The sequence below is a fragment of the Patagioenas fasciata genome, chromosome 2 (genome assembly GCF_037038585.1).
Source record: "Patagioenas fasciata isolate bPatFas1 chromosome 2, bPatFas1.hap1, whole genome shotgun sequence".
In the NCBI taxonomy this organism is placed as follows: domain Eukaryota; kingdom Metazoa; phylum Chordata; class Aves; order Columbiformes; family Columbidae; genus Patagioenas; species Patagioenas fasciata.
This window is the reverse complement of record NC_092521.1, coordinates 138426854-138449240: the sequence shown is the minus strand read 5'-3', so window position 1 is coordinate 138449240 and position 22387 is coordinate 138426854. Positions and strand designations below refer to the sequence as shown.

Sequence of the window (22387 nt, the reverse complement as noted above, 5' to 3'; positions counted from 1 at the left end):
ACCCTATTTCCAGTGTTTTATATTTTATTATATTTGTAGCTGCATTTTCAGACTATTATGTATTTCTGCATAAAGCACTGAGGTGAGCCATCGGCATATGATACTGTAAATAAACAGATGTTACAAGAGAACTATGTGAATCCAAGGTCACATTTACTCTTACCAAAAAAAAACCTAAATGGCTTCTGTATTTTAAATCTTTCACATCTCTCAGTAACCATGTCAATATTTTTAAAACCGCAGTCTATGATGAAGCAATAATTCAAATTGTAGTTGTATCAGACTGACATCTCACTTTTTATGCCTCATTTGAAAGATTCTTATTGCTGTCACAGTTAAATAATAACTTCAAAAGTCTATATTTCTTGCACACAGGTCACGGAATATCTTAACGTGGAAAAAGTGCTTAAGGGGTATGGAATAAAATTAACATGAGCTGGAAACCTCAGAGTGTCCATAATAAAATATCAGCTGCATGAAACAAATCAAAAATGACTCCCTAACTTCATCTAACACAGAGAAATTCTCTACTAGGCTTCATTGTGACAGTCAAATCAGAGAATTAAAAATTAATTGCACATAGTTACAATTTGGTTATATTTGTTATAGGCAAATGAATTAAAATACAGAATTTATATTTGGTGGTATAACACGGTCAGCTTTTACAAAGTTGACAGTGAGTGTGAACCAGTTATTTGGAGAAAATACTAAAGGAAAATTTGATTGACAACTTCAATCTGCTAAAACATACTTTAAAGGACACCTCAAAAAAAGTCACTATCAAGGAAAAATCTCTACACTTTGTTGAAAATAATCAAATTACTTTGTATGTGAAGGCAGCTACTAAAAGAAAAAAAAGTAGGACCAGGGGAAAATGTAGCAATTAATGTAAATTGAAAGCTGGGAAATATAGAACATTGATAAAGAAAGCCAAGGGTCACAAAGAGAAAACAGAGATAAGAACCACATAAAGACATTTTGAAATTGTATTATGAATGAAAATCCTGACAGTTGCCTTGCTCCATTATTAAATGGAAATTACTAGGACTTTTTGGATTTTTTAAATTTTTTTTTAAGGCATTCTCAAACACTTTTATTCTGTATTTTGGGAGAAAGTCAACTGATGTATTCATAGGAAATTATTATGATGAAGCTCTATTTCAGTTGTAGCGCAGGAGAACGTTAAATAGCAGCTAATAAAACCAGACATTTTTAAAATCAGTAGACCTGAATAATTTGCATGGAGGTATTTTAATACATTTGGCAGAGAACTTGTCTGCAAGGTTAGAGAGAATTTTTTTTACGTCTTGGAGAATTACGGAGGTTCAAGAGAACTATGCAAAACTTTTGTCAATAGTTACAAAGAAGAAACGTGATGACCTGAATGTCTTTAGGCATTTCAACCTCATGTTGATCTCAAGCAAAATAAGGAATGGCTTCTAGGGATATTATTTCATTTTAATCAAAGCAGTGAGAACAGAAGTTTATGGAAAGTTATCTTGCCAAAGCTCACTAGATATTGTTTCATAAGAGTATATAGTTGGTAGGATAAAGGTAATTTTAGTAGTATTAAATGTGCAGAGAAATATTGGAAAGTCTTTTAGTTGTTAATCATGATATTTTTATGAAGAAAAATTCATTAAAATCAGTATTGTACCTATTAAATAGAGTCAAATCTCAGTCTTAAGCATGTAGCAAGTGGGGAAAAATAACTGTGGTGTTTATTTTAATGGTGACCCACAGATGCATGGCCCTGCAGTATTTTTTTTCTATCTGTCACTCTTTCATTAATGATAAGAAAACATATTTAGAAAGCTTGCAGTTGAAATTATTGGAAGATTAGTAAAAAAAGCTCTAGCCGAATCACTGTGGAACCCAGATTGCCCAAGAAACTGGCCACAATTAAACTGTAAATTTTGGTCCAGACAAATGTTAAGACCCTGCTTAATAACAAAGACTGTATGTCACTGCTTCCAGGTAGGGACCCTTCCTGCAGACTGAAGTTAGTCTGAAAAATCCTGTAGAGCAGATAATCGGCTGGGAAGAGCTGTGAGTACGGGAGGGTAGACACAGATCTGATACAGCCCACGGGCACAGCACCAGAGTAATATACAATATGGTTGTGTTACCTCTGTCTTTGGCACAGGTGCAACCAGTTCTGGAAATACTGTGTCCACAATTCAAGAGAACTGATTGCTGAAAAATTGGAAAAGGTTCAGAGGAAAGCAATGAGAATGATGAAAAGACTGGAAAACATTCCTTGTAACAAAAGTCTCAAGGAGCTCAATTTATTTACGTTATCAGAGAGACGCTTAAAGGCTACTTGATCACAGCTTGTAAATAGCTATGTGAGAAAGAGAAATTTGATAACACTAGAGTTTTTAGTCCAGTGACAAAGGTTTAACAGAAGCCAGTGGTAAGAAGATGTCGTTGGAGGAACATGTTGGAAGGTTTAAATCAAGATCTAATGATTTTCTCCATTAAAATCACACACACATACACACACACACACACACACACACACCAGAGTAATTCAGAAAAGTTTTGGTGCCCCTTACACAGAGGGGCAGACAGGATAGATGACCGTAATAGCCTTCTAGTTTCATAGGCCATGAATCTGTGGCTTCAATTGCAGGTTTCTCTGCTCTGTATTTTCTTACACCATCACTGGGCAGATCCAACTAGTGCAAAGTTAATCGGAACCAGGTGGAGCCTGTTTTTTCCAGCGCAAGGGAGCTTTCCCCTGAAGCTACATTGGATAAGACTTGGACTTGACCAGACCGAAGGAATTAGTACAGTACGAAGAATGCATGTCTATCATATTGATGCCTATCATTCCTAATTATTGCAGAATCTATTGATACTTGAGTCCGTACAAAACACTGTCTTGAGGGGTGAATTATGGTAAATTTTATGGCAGACACACACCTTATCGGCTCCAGATAAACAAAAGGAAATAGAAAATTACGCATAAACACACAGTGCGCTGTTTAAGCGAGGCAGAGTACAGAAGAGAGACCTAACTTGTTTTGCCCGACTTTTATGCTCTTGGGAATAGCATAGGTCCAAAAACTTTCCTTCAACCGCAGAAATTTCTGAATTAACATTCTTGTTAGGAGAGACAGCAGGAGGAGGTGGAGCAACAAAGAAAAATGCTAACGGAAAAAACATATATAAACAACATACCATATGTAGGACACTCACCATATGCCAGCCTCGCTTTTTTCTGCTCTCTCTCTATTGTGGTCCAATAATTCCAGTGATCTAGAGGGTTATTCACACTGTCTACTTCTGGCGTCTGATTTAGGTGCTTTGAATTGCAACTGCTCCCCCTTGCCTACAGCCCCCTGGCACCTCCGTCTCTCTGCCAGCTACTCAGAGAAGTACAAACACCTAGGTTTAGTTCTTAAAACTGTGCCCAAGTTAGATATCTAAGTTAGCCTAAGGCTGTTGTATAAATACCACTCTTTCCTATTAAACTTTAAAAAAAAAATCATTGCTATGGAAAAAATTAGTTGTTTCAATTACAGGGATATAAAAGTGCAGGAAAATTTACAAATTCAAGGCCAGCTCCTTAGCTGGCACAGTTTGTATACTGGCATTCAAATAAGCAGACTGATTCCCATTTGCCCAGGCAAAAGTGCAGCCTTCAAGCTGGTTTTACAAACCAAGTTGGCCACCTGATTCTGCTGGGTAAAGCACATATGTTTTCATAAAATGCAGAAAAGAACATTTTACAATGTAAGTCCATCAAGAAAAAACCTCAGAGGGAAAAAAAAAAAATAAAAAAGAAAAATCTGTGTTGTAAATGGCAGCTACTGCAGTCTGCAGAAAGCACTTTTCTTATAAAAGCAGAGGAAAAGTGATGAGAGATCGACATCGGGCTCAATAACAATTGAAAATAATGTATTTTTCTGAGGAAGTCTCTTACTTCCCTTCCTAAATACATTGTATTTTTATTAAAAAAAAAAAAAAAAACCAACATCTAAAGGCTTATTTGACTCGTATTAGCTAATAGTTTTACTGTATACTTCAGTTTCATCATGTGGTACTGCAGCACACCGAAGTAAGCAAAGCATGCGGATCTCAGTACAAAGCTACACACTTCACAACAGCAGAAAGGCAATTTTGCGTAAATATTGTTGAAAGACAGTGAGGAGAGAAGAGGAAGCTCTGTATCTTTGATGCTATATCAAAATGTTCTCTATACTCCTGGAACCCTTCTGCTAAAATGTCTCTAACTCTAGGGACACATTGTATGAGGCAGTTATGCACCATTTAAATGTGAAAAATGCGCACTTTACGTGGAAAAAGATGTGTGATGTGAAGTGTTTTTAAGAATAATTGAATGATTTTGTGATTCATTAAATGTTTTTCCTCACCAAGCAAGTAATGGCTTTTCCACTAAGCACCCAAAGGGTGAAAAGTCAAACAGTTAGGAGTAAAGTGTCCTTAGGAAAAGGATCATTTATAGAGATTTTTGTTTTATTCTTTATCTCTTTTTTGTTCCAGGAGGAACGGAACAATGAGCGAGAAAGAAAAAAAAAAGTGAGTAACTGCATGTAGGAAATTAAAAAGATCGAATGCTGGGGACAAAAGAATATGTGGCAGTTGTCTATTCTTTGGTTTAAGAGGAAATAGAAAAATTGTGGCACCTAAGGTTTATTGAATATGGCTTCACATACATATCCCTGTTGAGGCCATGGGATCAGTTCTTTTATGGGACAGAAAGAAAAGGAGCTGTTTTCATATACCCAATATATCTTTAAGCCAAAGTGTAAATCTTCAGTTTCTTTCACCCCCCTCCCATTTTTGGTTTGTGTTTTTTGTTTTTTTTTTCTTTTTCTTTAAAAAAAGAAAAAATCTAGGGAAACAATACACACCTTGACTCCTGCAAAAAAGATCTCTGGCAAAATCACAGGACGCCTGCTTAAGTAATACCCAAAAGGTAACTCCATGCATTCCACTGGCCAGAAATAATTCACAGCACGATGAATCCACAAGAAAGTCAATAGGATATTATAACACTCTTAGGGGAGCTGTAGCTGTAAGAGCAATGCGAGGCAATGCCTTAGCATGAGCTATCACTTTATATATGTGCTGTATGCATGAGCATGAATTATATTACAACATTTGACACGCTATGGCTTTTGATCTACTGTGACTTATGACCTCTGTCCTATTGTGACCTTTATGCCTAAACCTGTAGAGAATAGTTCAAACAATAGAACATACACGATAGATGACACTTAGATAGGATAAAAGTGTATAAAGAATATAAACACTCATGCTCAGGGCAATAGTTAGCCAAAACCTGCCAAAGATTAAGAAGATACTTCCCTTGGGCTATGATATTATGAATTTTCTTGCACCTTCCTCTGAGGCAAAGGAGCAAAGGATACTTGCCTAGATGGACCACTGGTCTGATTAGGTATGGCAGTTCTAGTATTTCTGTGTACATATGCTAGTGTGGAAAAATACAGCTTATATGGTTAATAGAAAGTTCTGCATAAGACAGGAAGAAATCTTTGACCAGTGTAAAATCCTTGTGAGCTTCCAGCTGAAAAGCCAGTTGAACTTTGTGTAGATTCTGTTTCCACCCAGATCAACTGTGATTTCCAACTTATTTCAGAGGGAGCAAAAGGAAAACCACACTGTGTACTCTCTTCTATGAGGGAGCACTCAGACACAAGTGACTACGTTTTCTTTTTAATAAAAACATATAACAATCCCTGTAGATCTGCAGTCTGATGAGATTTTCCAGGTAGCCAGGGTTGGCGCTTATCTCCCTCCATAGGATGGAGAAGAATGTTAAGACAATCTTTCACAGCTCATCTTTATCAGCCTCTGCTGCTGGTCTAATTTTCAACAGCTCCTATTTGGGCAGCTTGTTCCAGCAGCTTCCAGCTGCTATCCTGGACTCCAAAAATTGACTTCCTGATCATCAGCTACCTGGCTTCACAGAACAGTCCAGGGAACAGGCATTCAAATGCAATTAAATTGCTCTCCAAAAGAAAGCTGGAGAGTGAGAAGTAGTGTTGGCATGCTGCAGAAAAGCAGGAAGACAAAGAATCAACTGACAGTCTATATAGCAAGAGGCTGGAGTCTTTGGCTAAAATGTGGAATTAGTCTGCATCTTGGAAAAAAGTATGGACAGAAAAAACAGCCGTGGAATGAAGGTATCCATAAGGCCTTGGCTGGAACAGTTTTCAGCATTTTTCAACAGCTGGATATAGGCTCTGCAGTAAAACTTTGATCATAAATTGTATTTTCAATATTATTGTCATAACCTTGGGACCTGAAACTTACTATCTTTTCATAATACATAAAAGCTATAGCTTCTTTGTACTAGGTATAAGTGTCAATTCATTTAACTAAACTGATTAAAAACAATCAGTAAACAGCTTCTTGGCTACCCTGAGTTGTGCTAAAAGCAAACTGATTTCAGTATAGCTCTCATTGATTAGTTCAAGCAACAAAAGTCACTGAAACTGTAGCCAGACTTCATATAGCAGGATTTATATTTGTTTGAAAGAAATCTATTTAAAAAATGAGGAAAGTTATGCTGATTCAGCCTGGTTCTTGGCCCTGTGGGAATTGTGGAAGGCCTGGAACCTGTGAGTTCAATAGGCAAAGTCTGGAGCGACCACCTGCTCTACTGCCCACTCGTCTGGCTGTACTTTGGGAGGCAGTTCTGGAGAAGTACAAGGAATTCACACTGAAGAAGAAGCACTGTAGGAAAGAAAGATAATGTATTAAGCAAGGTCTAGAGATTGGCAAACCACCCGTTCTGATGGACAATCTGCACATGCACAAGCTGTTACTACTCTCTCCTTCATACAACTCCCAACTCAAACAGACCTCAGGTGGTACCTGCCATCTACACATGCCCTCATATACAGACATTCCTGATGTGCTGTTCTTCATGTGTTAGGGGTGTGATGTGAAACAGTGTTTGAAAGTGAGACATTGCAAACAAGCTGGATGGACTGGCTTTTACTGTTGTCCTCTCCAGATAATGGCCATTATGGGGGATAGATGCAAAGCTTGCCAACTTCCTCTGTCTTAAAACCACTCAAAGCAATATTACAGAAGGTGGAAAAACTGTAAATAATGCTCATTTGGGAATTTATTAATTTTTTTCTTGCAATATTTTTGTTTTCAGACATAGAACTAGATATTGTTGCACTGGCTAAATAATACAGCAGGATTAGTGGTAAAAAGATTAGGCATCCTGAACTGAGATTCACCTCATGTAACTTAAGCCATTTGTAGCCTCAATGACGATATGCAAACTTGCAGTTGGAAGAAGCGGGTATTTTCAATCACAACTCATCTGATTTACTGCAGATATCTACTTTATGTAAGATGGAGCCACTCCTGAGGCTCCGTTGACTTGATCTCCAAACAGCTTTTGGTAGCAGGAGAGGCCAGTCAAGAGGCCAGTTGTCTCCACCCCATTTGAGGAATGCTGTTGTCACCAGAGTCCCCAGAAAAGACAACGCTTCTCTCACTGCCATAAAACAAATCTATAAATATTTGGATTGTCATTACATCCTATCGATAATCTAGCTAAGGGATTGAACGGTACTATTATCTAAATATATTAAAAAAACACATGGTTTGTAAAATAATAGGCTGTCAGCAGTACATGCCAATCTATTTAGCATGAATTGAGACAGAGATGCATTACACAGAGAAAGTTGACACCGGTGGAGTTTCTATTCCCCCTATGACACTGAGCACAAACCTTGCCTCCCGACCCTTTGTCTTCACACTTCTCTGACATTGTTCCTTTCCCTGTGTTCCTTTTGTCTCTGTGCTTGTCAAACTGTTCCTCAGACACCTGGCTTTTTTTGATAGATTTCCTAACCAGTGCTTTGGAGCTATGCATTTTTCATCTCACAGATGTATGAACTGAGACATTGTATTTAGTTTAAATTAAAAAATGTCAAAACTTAGTACACGTTCAGACCAGAATCAAATGCTATAATCTGTTTCCTGGAAAGTACTTATGCTGTGCAAACAGAGATTCTTTTTTTTTTTCAAGACAGACGGGAAGAAACAAAAAATTCCTGAAAACCATAATTTATTATATTAAAAAAACCCCACTTTTTAAAAATTGTTTTCTATGCCTGATGTGATGCAATGTACACAGCATTCCATTACTGCAAAATAGTTTCTTTTCATGGATACATAAAAAAAAGCTGAAGAAACAAGGGGTATGATTCACGAAACTGAAGAAAGACCCACACTCTTATGCAGAATTAGGCCACCATTCATGCCAGGCGAGAAGTGTGTTAAATTACTTTTTCATCATGTTAACAGGAATTAAACCTGTGTTAGCTCTCTTCATTGCCTCCTCTTAAAAATGCCTTTGTACTGGCAGACAAGAAATGACACAGGGAGTTTCGTAATTGAATATAAGGATAAAGTTTACTTGTTTTTTGACAAGATCCTTCACTTAAACCTCTTAAAAAAACCTAAACAGCCCTGTGATAAGAAGGGAAGTCTTCACATCCTAAAAGGACAAGACAGAATCAAATTATTAATTTGCAAATCAAAAGAAGCTCCCAGAAGAAAGAAGCAGTATGATAGAGGTCTGTGGCATCAAAAGTAGTGTGAAAAGAATTAATAAGGAATGACTTTTTTGTCCTCCAGTTTAGGAACTAGTTGTAATCAGATGAAGGTATTAGGTACCAGCTCCAAAATGATCAGAGAAATGTAGTTCTTCATAAAAATGAAACAACAGAAGTTGTGGATTCTCTAAGTTTGCCAAGGTCACCAGCTGAACTCATGGCAATAACCAGTGACTATTAAACATCAGACAACACTTTAGATACAAAAGTTCCCGAGTCACAAACTGTTGGGATGGAGTAGTTTGGGGAGATATCAAATATGTGCTTGTTAGTTTGTTTGTTTCCTTCACTTTTGCTTTAACTTTTATCTGTTGCTGTCCATTTTCAGCAGTGCGTTACTGACCTGCATGACCTCTTGTAGGACCCAGTACCATTTCTTCCTGGGCAGTGCCTTACCTCAGTGGCTTGCTCTCTCTGGTTGACATTGCTGCACTCAGTACAGACTACAGAATGTGCAGGGAAATTAACTGAAGATGTAGCAAAAAGGAGGGGGGAAAAAGAAAAAAAAAAGGAAAAAAATGAGCAATAAAGAGTTGAGGTAGGTTTGGTTTTCCTCTTCTCTGTACAGAATGATGAATGGAAGGCTCCTGACTGACTCATTATATATGTCCAAAGTGTGCATAACAGTACACCACTATCTGCAGGCAATTATTGTCTTTGCCATAAACACAGACAGACGAGGGCTGACATGTTTGGATCCGGAGGAGGAACTGGCTCAGGCACATTACAGGTGAACACTGATGTATTACTCGTATGGCCACTTCAAATCCAGAAGCAGTGTTAGTTCATTTCCATAACGGTGCACCCCCAGGGCTACTCAGACCCAACTAAGATGCCTGAGACAAAGTTCTGTTATGGAGAATACTCATAATCTACAGCAAAAAAGTACATACGTCCCGAGTCTAGTCCACAATGAGTATAGCTGAGACTGAAGTGGAGATGATGGTGCTGTAAGACTGAAGACCTCAGAAGGGTCACCTTCCAAACACCCTGACCCTGCTCACAGCAGATACTGCCCTGGGGTGGCTGCTGCACCCCAGGTAACAAGCCCTGCAATGATGCAGTGCACTAGAGAGCAGCAGTTCCACCAGAGGTACCTCTGTGACAGGTTTTATCACTAAGGCTTGGGGCTGGTCAAGCTGGGCTTGGGTTGTCTTCACAGTTGTCCACTCAATCTTGGCCATAACGTGATTCCCAATAGTCATTTATTGTTTGTGAACAATTTCGAATATTGCACCTCATTTAATCACAGGTCATAAGAAGTTGTTGATTTAGACTTCTCATTTTTTGTGGTCTCATTTATCTTTGAATGCTGATAATCCAAAACTTGTTATAACACTTCAGAAGTAATTTTGTATGTGAAAGAGAGGGACAAACTCTTCTTCATATAAGTATTTCTAAGAGCAGTTGAGACAAGTGGGTTTTTTTGCTTTTGTTTTGGTTTGGTTGAGTTTTGGTGGGGTTTTTTGTTGTTTTATTTGTTTCTTCTGGTTTGGTTAGTTTGTTTGCTTGTTTTGATTTTTAAAGAAGCAATTCTACCCATTTGACCAGTGTGGCTGTTCCTAAAGTCACATGTGGGCAAAGAGCAGAGTGCCACAAGAACCACATTTTATGCTGTGAAAATGCTCACAAAATGGAGAAAGTGGAAGTGATGAATTAAGTGAGAAGCTTTTGTTATGATTCTTTTAGGTTTTAAGGGTAAAAAATGGAGAATGGATCTCCTTGGAGAGGAAGGAGAGAGAACGGTACATCTTAAGGATGCAATCTATCATCCTAAACATTGGTAAGTGACATTTCCGTAGGCAGCTGACGGCTAAATATGTCTGGGTTTTTCAACTTGTCCTCATACAAGAAAGAAGGGTTCTTATGCTTCCATTTTCAAAAAAGATATCCACGATTCAGTGACCACAATTTGGTACAAAAGCTACTGGTAGAGTTGCCTTTAGCATACTTATTTCCTGTGTGGATATTTTGAGAGGAAGGGAATTTGTTTGTTTTCACGTCTGTTTTTTATGGTTTTTATTGAAGATGCCTGTGATGTGTTAGAAAGCATCATGTGCATAGAGGAACTGCAGCCCTTCCTGTAAATTCAACAAACTGGTATTTGCTGAAAGCAACCTCTGAATGATTTACTTTTTTCACAAAGAGAGGTGAAGAGTAGGAGAGGGGTGGGAAAACAACACATTTTTTAAATTATATTAACACTCACTACCTGCAAAAGCATTTGTAGAGAGTTACCCAAATCTCCTGTGGGCATTTGAGCATTAGTCCAATACAGAAATACAGCAGAAAGGAACGACTAGTTGATTGGGCTACAGGCCAATCTCAGCTACAACTGTATGGTATCATAAAACACCTTGGCCCCTTCCACAAGAAGAAATAATCAGGTCTTCATGATACTGTGTTGCTGAGGAATGTGGTTTTCCCAGATAATTTTCATTTTCTGAGTCACTGTTAATTTTCTTTAGACCTATGTACAGTTCACATTCCTGCTATAAAGGGCAACACCTGAAGAAAGTACTGAGATTGTCAGAAAGCAATAGGAAAAGAATGCTGAAAGAAATTACTTCCTCCAAAAGACACCCGCAGATGCTTGAGTGTTTTAAAAATGTGACAAGTTAGATTCAACGGGGAGGCTCTGGGAGCCAACCAACACTTTCTCGATGATTTCCTCTCCAGCGTGGAGCCAGGAGATCCCTAGACAAGCCCCACCAGCAGTATGCACCACCGCTCCACTCTGTCCTCTTCAAGACTCTGTCCAACTGGGAATGAATATAGTGTTTTGTTACTGAAGTTATTGCTTTAAGACTCAGCATCATTGACAAGTCAGTAAAAATCCCTCTCTATGACTTATTCTAACCACACAAATTTATTAGAAAAAAAGACCTATATATTGCTACATAAAGTTGTTCCAGCAATTATTTTAATTTAGTGATTAAAAATGGGCACAGTATTATCTTCCATATGTTATTAGAATGCACAGTAGTAGCTCAATGCTTACAAAGATTTACATTTGTGTTTGAATAATATTCATGAATTGGGAATTAAAAATCTCACTCAAACGTGCCTTCACATAGTGGGCCAAATAAAGCAAAGTTGTTCAACAAGGGACTTCTGTGTTAGAGACCTTGAAAATGACTTAACAGTATGCTAACTTGCTGAAAAGAATCTCATCAGAGGTCTGTCCAGCTATGACATGTTACGGATTTACTTTGGACTGAGCCAATGGGCTGAGGTATGCCATCGAGATGAAGGAATACAACTCGAAAGATATATATGTCTGTTTTAAGTAGGAACGTTCATTCATTAGCTCACTGCTTCATTCACTAAGCTGTGCACAAACTGCTGCACAGATGAATGATTCGATACAGATGCCTTTAATACACCACGTAGCAGTACATAAAGAGCAAAGTACTTGCCATCATGACTGTTCTGGTGAGACAAGGTTGGAATCTCTTCATGGCTGTGCTGGGAGGCAGAAGCCTTGAAGTGGAAGAATACAGGCTACACTGGGCAGAGTATTCTTTAACCAAAAGTGAACTATACATTAATATCCTCACAATCCTGCCTCACATCTTGAATGTTATGAATTTACTTTGGGGGAGCAAGGGATAGAAGAGATGAGTCATTTTGAGGACCAGGCTGAGAAAAACTGTCCAAAACAGCAGCTCCAGAGGCCACTGAAATAATATACAGGCTTTCACAGTGCAAAGTATGCTAAAGTGGGTCATGCAGTTTATTTCCAGATGTTCCCATCCCCAGAGTATTTTCTAATGATACAGATGAAATCCTTAAAGACTTTCTATACGAGGCCAAATCTGTTCAGAAAACAGCAAAACCTGTGCAGAATAATTAACTGGGATGTAAAAACAGAACATGCAAACAAACAAACAAACAAAATCACAGTCTCTGTATTTAGAACTGAAATTACTAAATTTTCACTGTTAATAAAATAATTTATCACATTTCACAGAATGCCTTCCCCCTGCCCCGGAAAGTTTCCAAGCTCAAGTAATATTCTAAATAGAGGAGAAAGTTTAACAAACAACAAATATTGGCAGAAGAAGTATAAAAGGAAGCAGAGAAAAGACCAGATGATGTAAATTATAAAAGCTCTCAGGTAAAGAATTATGAAGTGATTGTCTATTTGAAGAAGCTTTCAATTTTAACACTATCTTTTGTAGAAGTTGTAAAGTGTAACTAAGACTGTTAAGAAGTTTTTTTGGTAAGCAGCCCAAAAAGTACATATGTGTTTTAATAAGAGGGCTTGGAATACAAGCAGGGGCACATTCTCAGAAATGAAGCAGAGCATAAAAATATATATGCTTTTGGTCACTAAAGATGTTTGCCTGTTACAGTAGGAATGAAAGAACAGTGCATTAGATAACACTATATATGGACCTGAGTTGCATTTTGGCCCATATGTATAGAACAGAAAATATAATGCACATTTAAACCTGTGGGCCTTCCCAAAGATTGCTAGATGACACTAGAGGACTTACGTTTTTTAAATGAATACACATGCCATTGCAGCTATATAGCCCTTTCTCATCACAGACCTTAATGCTTTATCTTAGGGAAAATACAAAACAAAAGGACCTCGAAGTCTTAATGCCTTTAGCTTTTCCTTGCAAAACATCGTAACCATTATACACCCATTTAACAATGGAGCAGGATGAAGTGCCAGTGGAGAACCTGATTTAAGAAAGACAGAAGACCATAAACACATATGTGATATATTTGTATACTTTTTTCTGTCAGATCCATCTGCACTACAGCTCTTTTTAGAACAGCTAAGGAAAAACTCTCTGTGTCTCCTTGGTGCGTATAACAACCGTATATTAAACCCAGTATTTTTTGCAGTTCTCACTGTGTTTGATTTGCATGCTCTAAACTTAATTCAGACTCATCAGTAGAAATTACAAAGCAAATTAGACAAAACTTTACCTAGCAAAAATTACTTGAATGGAGCAAGAAAGGAAGTTAGAGGTAGGCTCGGTATCAGAAATATGGTCTTTTAATTGTCAGTTATGCATTAAAACCAGTAATCTTTTCTTCTGTCATTTAACTTCACTTTTCCTTTCCACTGCACTTTTTATTGTGACAGTAATATTTGGAGCACGTATGTCCCGCATTTTTTTACCACAGTATGCCTTAGTTACTTTTTCCTGACTGATTTTATATCCAGGAGATAATTTTTGGTCTTCTAACTTGACCTGCTATTTAAATTAGACAACACGACCCGGCGATTTCTGCATCAGCCGTAATACCTGTTCTAGACTGGGTGTCTTTCTGAGAGATATGTTACAGTTCAATTTAAGAACTGCAACAGATGGAAAATCCAGCACATTTCTATGTCAGAATTTGTTCAAAAAGTTAATTACTATCACTTGATATTTGTGCTCTGTTTCCAGCTCAGAATTGTCAAACTTAAATTTCCAGTAGCTCCATCTTTATTATTAATTGGATAATGTTGAAGTAACATCAATAATTTAAAAATAACACATAATTTAAAGACTTTACTAGTTAACTAAACAGAACTGGTCAAGAACATATTTTCCATGACAGGTCTTCCAGACTATGACAAACTCTCTTTCTAACATTGAGTAAATTGAGCTGCTTTAGTGTCTCAGTGGCACAATTCTCAGACCTCATACTTGTCTTGCAGTTTTCTTATGAGCTGATTCCAGTTTGTGCTTCTCAAAACGTAAACGCTAGAGCTGGACAGAGTATTCCAGGAATGCTCTCACTAATGACATACACAGGGAGAGTATCACCTTCTCCATCTGCATTCCCTTGCTTAGACATGAAAGGATTGCATCTGACATTTTAATTATGGCATCATTCTGGTAGTTTACTTTCAAATTATTATTTAAGTCTTTTGTAGAGTACCTGCTCTGGAGGATTCAGATCACTAATAATGAGTCCTGCATACTCGTTGTCCTTCGACCTCAGGTTTGGCCATGCAAAAATATCTTGTTTTAATGAATCTACTGTAATGACCACTCCAGATTAGCTCATTCCCCTTCCAGCATCATTTTGTCAAATGATTTTGTCACTTGTAAGTTTTGCTATTGATAATTTCACATTTTCCAGACTTTGCTAAACATATTGAATTGCATTGGAGAAAGAACAAATCCTCACAGGATTACACTAGAAATATTTTTCCTACTTGTCTATTCTATATCTATACCTATTTCTTTACTGCCTCAATTTTAGACAGACTTTTGTATGATTTTAACAGATTTTTAACTGAAAATCTCAGCATTAGTTAAGTCTTAGGCAATTTCTGCAGCATTCTGTAAATAAAAACAATTAGTACACCAAAATAAACCACCTTAGCTTGCATCAAGGCTATTAGCTGATCCTGCCAATTTGGAAAAAAAAATGCAATAGTATTTGTTCAGTATTGTTTCTAGCTACTGATGGGACAGAAAATACTTTACACTATCTTCAAAGTAGAAATAGATGTTTCTGTCTTTTTCTGGAAAAACAGACGTGTATGAGCACATCTGCCCTTACACATCATGATCCATGCTTTTCCTGTCCTTGCTGAGTACTGGATTTAAACCATTACTAAGATCTCAGTTTTTCTTTATATACTTGAAGTATTGTTCCATATTTTCCTCCATCCTCTACAAAGATTTTCAAAGACACTTTCAGCTTCCTTTATCAACTGTCTGTATTTCCCTGGGGTCAGTTTTAAACTCACTGCTATTACTCTTGGTTTTAGTTTTGTGAATTTTTATTGCTGCCTTTAGTTTCTTCTCAATAAATAGTGTATTTTTAGGCTAAAGATGTCTCTTAAACATTGTGATGTAGTGTGTCTTTTGACCCTGAATTTATCAAATCTGAATTATCTTTCATATTTTCTTGTTTTAATGTTTCCTGCCAAATACTTTTGCTTACAGTTTTTCTCAACCTTGGGAAACCAGTTTTCTAAAAGGCAAAATATATACATTACTAGTAAAGTATTCCCAAGGCAGATATTGGCAAGCTACATAGATATTTCTAATGGTAAGAAAAATAACAATCTCACTCTTTCCTTCCCCAAAATACACATCAAAATAAGGATACCCATATAAATATCCCAGGTTATCAGGGTTTTTTACTCACCAAATTAGATTAATAATGTTTTATTTGGTTTTCAAACATCTAGCAGTTTAATTCATTGCTCACACTGATTTGTCCTAAGGAAAGATATAGATTGATTTAGAAGTTAACCCTAAATGCAAGATCATTTAGCCTGCTCTGACTCATGTCATGTATTTGCATTTTGGAAACTATAGGTATGTTTCTGTTTTACTTCAGAAGTTCTAAACTTCTTAATTTCAAAATAAAATATTGCATACCAAGGATTTTTTTAAATTTCCTTATATATGATCTCAAAATAGTATGAAAAACTAGATTAATATATTCTATAGAGTGTAGTCTAAGGTTGTATTAGTAGCACTGTAATTCATTTAAGCATCTGTGGATTCTTTGATTTTCAGTGAGAGTCACGAAAAACAAGATTAGAGTTTGTTGTTCGGTTCTTTAATTTAACAGAAGGATGTGTTAAAGAGTCCATATAGATAGACATGTGACAACCTTGCTAAATGGGCTGAAGAGTATAACTTATTCCTTCCAAAATCAGCAGTGAACTGGGATTAGATTCTCCCAGAATTAATGGCTTAGGGGAAAAAAAAAAAGGACCTAGACACTTGAGATCAAGCTCATACTGTCTCTTGGAGATTCACCAATACAACTGGAGACAAAACAGAGAGATAATCTTTACAGAATCACAGAAAAATGGTGAATGTTAATGTGAAAACCTGACTGCCACATGACTTCAAATTCTCAATTCCTAGTCACTGATCTGTCAAGTGAATTTGTCTTTACACATTTAAAGTGTACATAGGACAGCCATTAGGTGTTTTACTCAGGCTACTAACAATGCTTCCACTACTGCTGCTTCAGAAGTGATTTGCTCAGATTTAGGTCTTATAACATGATCTCTATTTTTTTTTTTCCTTTAGAAAGAGAGAACATTTATGGGGACATCTGACACACGAGCATTTCAGTTTCGAAATTAAACATTTATCTTTTTTCATACCAGTTACCACATATTTCAACTCAAATCAGCAGATATACACACAGTTCAAACTCCAAACCCAAACATCCTAAACCCGAGCATCTGGCCCAGATTTTGAATGCTGAAGTGCTGGCATTTCCATTCAGTCTTGCAACAAAACCTGAGAATTTCAGTATTCATAGGTGGTTTTGCATGTGTGTACACCTAACCAGTTTTCACAGGGTTAAATAAAAATAAGTTTATATAATCAGGAACTTGGTTTCAAATACCTATATTTATGAATTTGCCTGTTTGGTTGACAATACTGTATTAATTTGAGTTCATTAAAATATAACTCAGCTGTAACTTGACCCATTTTGAGTAGCTATACTTAAATCGGTGTTATGTTTTCAGTACTAAAGACTGATACCTTGATAGCTCCCCAGGGTTTGTTGGTTACAGTTTAAATACAGAGTTGACATTACATGCTATTTTTCTGAAAATCCCAGCAGTAGTATTACAGATGAGATACTAGTATTTGGAGATATATTCAATGATTAAGTTAGAGCATGGATATCTTAAAACATATAGCATCATTCACTAACCTTCAATTTTCTTCGTTTTCAGATCTGAACTGAAAATCCCAGTGAAAACAGGAGTTCAGAAGTATTCTTTGGGCCAAGACAAAACCGGCCTGGATTCTGTCATCTTTTTGGTGAACGGTAAATTAGTCTGTAAATAGTCCTCATTATTTCAGTATGAATAAAGGTCACTCAATGTGGTGTTTAGGGATTACATAATGATTTTTCATCTGCATTTCTCAACATTTTTTAGAAAGGATGCATAACTCATTCACGTTTTGCAGTTGGGAAGCTGGTGTAAAGTTAGATCAAATGAGTTATCCTATGTTTTTCAACAAAACAAAAGGAGCCAAGAACAGAACCTCATTTATTTTTCTGAAGAGATTTCATTAGAACAGGGTAACATTCTGTTAGTGTTTCTTTCTACTGCTCTGACATTTCCCAAAAGCTATATTTCAAAGAAAACAGAGGACTGCTATATCCATTTGTACTACTGTGATTTCTTAGTCCATCAATGGATGCAAGAAATGATGATGCCTGATCACAAGAAACTCTTATTCCAAACACCAAAGAAAAAATTACCATGGGTAGCAGATATATGAATCTGAATGATTTAAGGCTTTCATGCAGATTAATGGAGGGGTTTATTCAATTTCCCAGAATTTATGTGTTTGTTTTTTTTGTAATAAAGGAAGTTTCTAGCTTCTGGTTGCGAAGATAGCCTTGACAATGTAAACCAACATACTTTCATCTTGTTGGGTCCTCATCCTTACCAGCTAAAACAATAGCATCAAGCGAAGTTAACTTCCCCCATTCATCTTACCGGAGTGTCAGCCTTGAAGCATAAACATGCACACTTAAGTGCCAACACTGTTAACCAATTCACTGCTTATTAGCAGATTAGAAATAACCTGTCAGCACAATTAGACAGCAGCTGGATGTCTGCAATGTTCTTAACATGCTATCACTTGACAATGTTGAATACACTATTGATACAATAATAGAGAGCAATGTACTAAGTTTAAGATCTATTTTTGTAAAGTAAGTGTCTGTGTAATGTTGCACACATAAGTTTTGGAGTATGTTTTAAAGACCTCCTCCTTCTAAATTCTAAAAAACTCCCAAACAATGGCTCTTAAGATTTCTCACCTACTCCCTACCTCTAATTTTGGTGCTCTATGACCAATTACTGCCTGACTGCCAACTTTCTCTAACCTGACAAGGACTTCACATATTCTTCAATTTCTTTGAGAGAATGTTAAGGAAGAAGCATTTAAAATTGGCCCAAAAGCACATGGATACTCATTTATTCTGAACTGATTGAAACAAGCAAGCAGAAATTATAAAAAACACGCTAACACTATCCTACCAGTATTGCAAGGATGAGGGAGGAGACAATGGGACAACACAAAACCTGCCTGCTCTTCTGAGACATCCCAGATTAAAAAAAAAGTAATGCCTGATTATTGTATGTTACATTTTCTCTCCAGAAAAAAAAAAAACACTTCACTGATTGTTTCTCTAATGTTTACTGTGTCAATTTTACAGCTGAAGAAACAAAGACATTAGGCTGAGAAGGGCATTTGGTAGGAGAGACAACAGCAGAGACAGGAAAGGATGCAAAATCCTGAGACAGAATGCAGTTTATTAAATCACTCTGCTCTGGTCAGGTGGCAGCTTCAGCATTGCAAACTCTGGTAACAGCTGCTGGGAAAAAATGCTTCTCTGGCCCTCTTACCTTGAATGGCTAGATTATAACATGAACCCAAAGGCACAGCATCAAACACACAGGCCAAATCCCACCTTTACTACAAGAACATAAGCAATGCTGTTATCTGTGCTCCGCCTTGGTGCGAGCCTGCCGGAGGACAAGAGTGGTGGGGGAAAACAGCCTCTGTGACATAAACACTTTATAAAGTCCACAAACAATGCAAATGGGCCTTGATAGGAACCAAAAATATATCACTGATTCCTCTCTGTCTGTTGCTCGCTGTGCTTTGCTTTGGACCAGGAGCGAATTAATCTAATTCCTGCACACAGCAAGTACCTGACTCTAGGAAGTCTACCTGTGTTTCCCACTAAGGATTTTACTTTTCTTACCTCCATTCATTTACTGGATGTAAGCTTACTGGCAGCTTTTCTCAAACTGTTTTTCTGCCTACATCTTATTGTCTCCACCTCTTTCTTGAAGCCTCTTTCAAATCAAATTTCTTACACTCATAGTTAAACATCTAATAACCTTAAAAAATGCTATAGTATGAGGAAGTGGGGTGTATTCTTTACACAATGACAGTGAAAACACATGAAGTGGCTATTTTTCAGAAAAAAAATATATTTTCTTTTCTGACATAGTACTGAGAGAACGCCTATGCTGTTGTTTATTGAACAATACCTGACATACATTCACTGAACATTGATCATCACAGCATTCAATTAAAGTCCATGTGGTTTCACATGATGGGAAGCCTTAAAAAAAAAAAAAGTTTACTTTTCCTGGCAAGTGTTTAGCTATTGCACAAGGATTCTGACTATTTTTATTTAAAAGGCTCTTTCCACTTTCAAAGTAGTTAACAAGAATTCTGCTAAGTATCACATAAGTTACACAATTATTTTGTTAATGCATTTATATTTAGATACCCAGAGGATCACGCAGAAAGTTTGAATGAAGAGCATGAATGAAGGCAGGAGAAGAGGACACCAGACTGGCAGCGATCCCAAGCCGCTCACATGCTGATGTTCAGGACAGCACATGTGGGTGCCACATGAGCAGGTGAAACTGTGATTTGACATGTGTGGAAGGAAGGATAATAATTAAGCAATCAGATGTGCTAAGTGTATCATGCTGGGACACTGCTACATTTCAGATGGGTTGCGAGGTTTCAAAACTGAAGGTGATAACTCAGACAGTGGCCAAGTTACAGTTGGAATAGCCAGGTTTGCTGCGTGGTCCCTGTAGCACCAGGGTGCCAGCCTTGTCCTGACACACTCCCTGGTAGCGTGCCAGACACTTTGCAGTCAAAGGCGAGCATTCGACATCTTTCAGCTGCTAAAACTCTAAAATTTTCACTCCAGATTTATTCCAAGGCTCCTCTCCCGCAAGCCCGGACATACTGCAGCCCTCCCTGGCCACCACCTGCAAGACTCTCCTCCGTGGGGAGGTGTTGTTTGATTCTGATTTTTAATTGCAACTGTTGTAATAGCTCCGAATGGTTATGCAAAGGGTCACAATAAAGCAGTCAAAAGCTTTTACTGCACTTCAGTATGGCCTTCTGCATCCTGGCTTGTCCTTCCCTCTCCATTTGGAATGACAATCTTTGCCTGGATTTTTTTTTTAATTATAATGTGATAGTTGAATAATTATTTTTTGTTATTGTTGCTGTTATTATCGTTGTTTGCACTATTATTATTTCTTTTGAGGTAGAGGCTATCCGAGGAACATGGACTTAGGCTTTGCACTGCAACTGAACTATTAACCTGAACTGCATGGAAATGCTACACCAAATAGCCATACATTTGTTCAGCTGGTTCTGGTCCTTTTTAAAGCAAAACCAGGGAAGTTTCTCAAGAAGAGATACAGCAGGGGGTCACAGAGGGCACCTGCCCCTCCGCTCCCAGGCCCTGACCTGAGGAGCACGAGAGACCTCCTTGTTTCTCCTGCCTGACACACACACAAAGCTGCTGGAAGGACCTGTACGGCTGCACGGTCATGTCAATGGGCAGCTGTGCATTTCTGTACTGTCTTTCCACGTGCAAAAATTTGAAGGGAAAACAAACAAACCCACCCTCCTGTGGACTGAAAGCCAGAGCTGACACTGTGGGGCTCAGCCTCTGGGACTGCTCCTCCCTCCACTGCTGACACTGGAAATTTTGTTGCTTCTATAGGTCGCTTCTCTTAAATGTCTGCTTCTCTTTTCACCTTGTCTGAGGCATCTGTATTTTAGATTATAAGCTTTTCTGGGTGAAGATGGTGTTTATCTACACACTTGTGGAGTGTTCAGCACAACAGCCCTCATCTGTCATGTTGCCTCTAAGACCTGCAGTCATACACCACTAGCAATAAATGCACATCAGTGAATATTTTACTCCGCCATCTCCAGCTGAATACAAAGCAACTCAGAGCTTTGCCTCTTGTGATCTGAATCTTGCATAGTATGAGCCCGAGCTATTTCACAGACCATTCACAGACCGCCTGCCTTTTCTTAACCATGTGTAGAACTGACTACTAGAAATCCTGATGTGTTTTATATGTCATTAATAAAGTTAACATTTCTATTAAATACTACTCCCTTTCGGGATTCTCACCCAACCTTGAGTGTAATAATCAAGAAAAAAAACTTTCTGTCACATTATTAAATGTTCAATTGCAACAGTATAGAAGATTCTGATAGCATAATGCCATGTTGGCATCCTTCCAGTGTGGGAAATTTTTTCCATAGTTTTTTTTTTTTGAGTCAATTTATTGGAAAACAGTTGCTTTCTGTAATATCACAGATTTATCCAGAGTTTACAATGCAATCATTGCTATTGGAAAAGATTTATTTAGCCAATTTTGGCCTTCATTCCAAAAGGCTGAATGCCAAATCATTACAGTGTATCTGGTGTTCTGTTGTCAGAAAATATGATCTAACATTAAGATACTATTCAGAGACCCTAAAAGCCAGAGAAAATAATTGTGGTAAATCAAAATCTCATAAATACTTTATAAAGTTGTTTTTAATGTCTGTCCTCATGTGTGACAAAAAAGTACCAGTTTACATCCAACAAGAATACATGAGTTTTGAGGCTTCATTTCCTATATCATCTAAGTTTTAAAACAATATTAAAGTCTATCCCATATAGATACAAAAGTCAGGCGGTTGTTGTCACATTATATTTTCTGGTACTGTTGCATTTTAATAAGCCAAAGGACAGCAAACTGCTTTTCTAGACTTAACTCCAAATGACGTATTTTCTTTTTTAACAAAAAGAAAGAAAAAAAAAACACGGAGAGACTAAGAAATATATATATGGCTCTGAAGCTGGGGCTGCAACCACGCAAGCACATACATACAGGCAATGCTCAATGTGGTTAAAGAAAAGCACATGCCAAAGACTTAGGAGCAGCTGGCCCCAAA

At 37.5% G+C, this 22387-nt stretch overlaps 1 long non-coding RNA gene across 1 annotated transcript in view; it reads left to right on the top strand.

Moving 5' to 3' along the window:
• Window positions 1-21734, top strand: part of LOC139827438 (uncharacterized) — a 32265-nt gene extending 10531 nt beyond the window's left edge. The window contains exons 2-6 of the long non-coding RNA XR_011737976.1: window positions 4513-4548; window positions 10329-10422; window positions 12613-12759; window positions 17320-17414; window positions 19907-21734. This is a non-coding gene — a long non-coding RNA (uncharacterized lncRNA). The remainder of the gene's footprint in view (window positions 1-4512; window positions 4549-10328; window positions 10423-12612; window positions 12760-17319; window positions 17415-19906) is intronic.
• The last annotated feature ends 653 nt before the right edge of the window (window positions 21735-22387 follow it).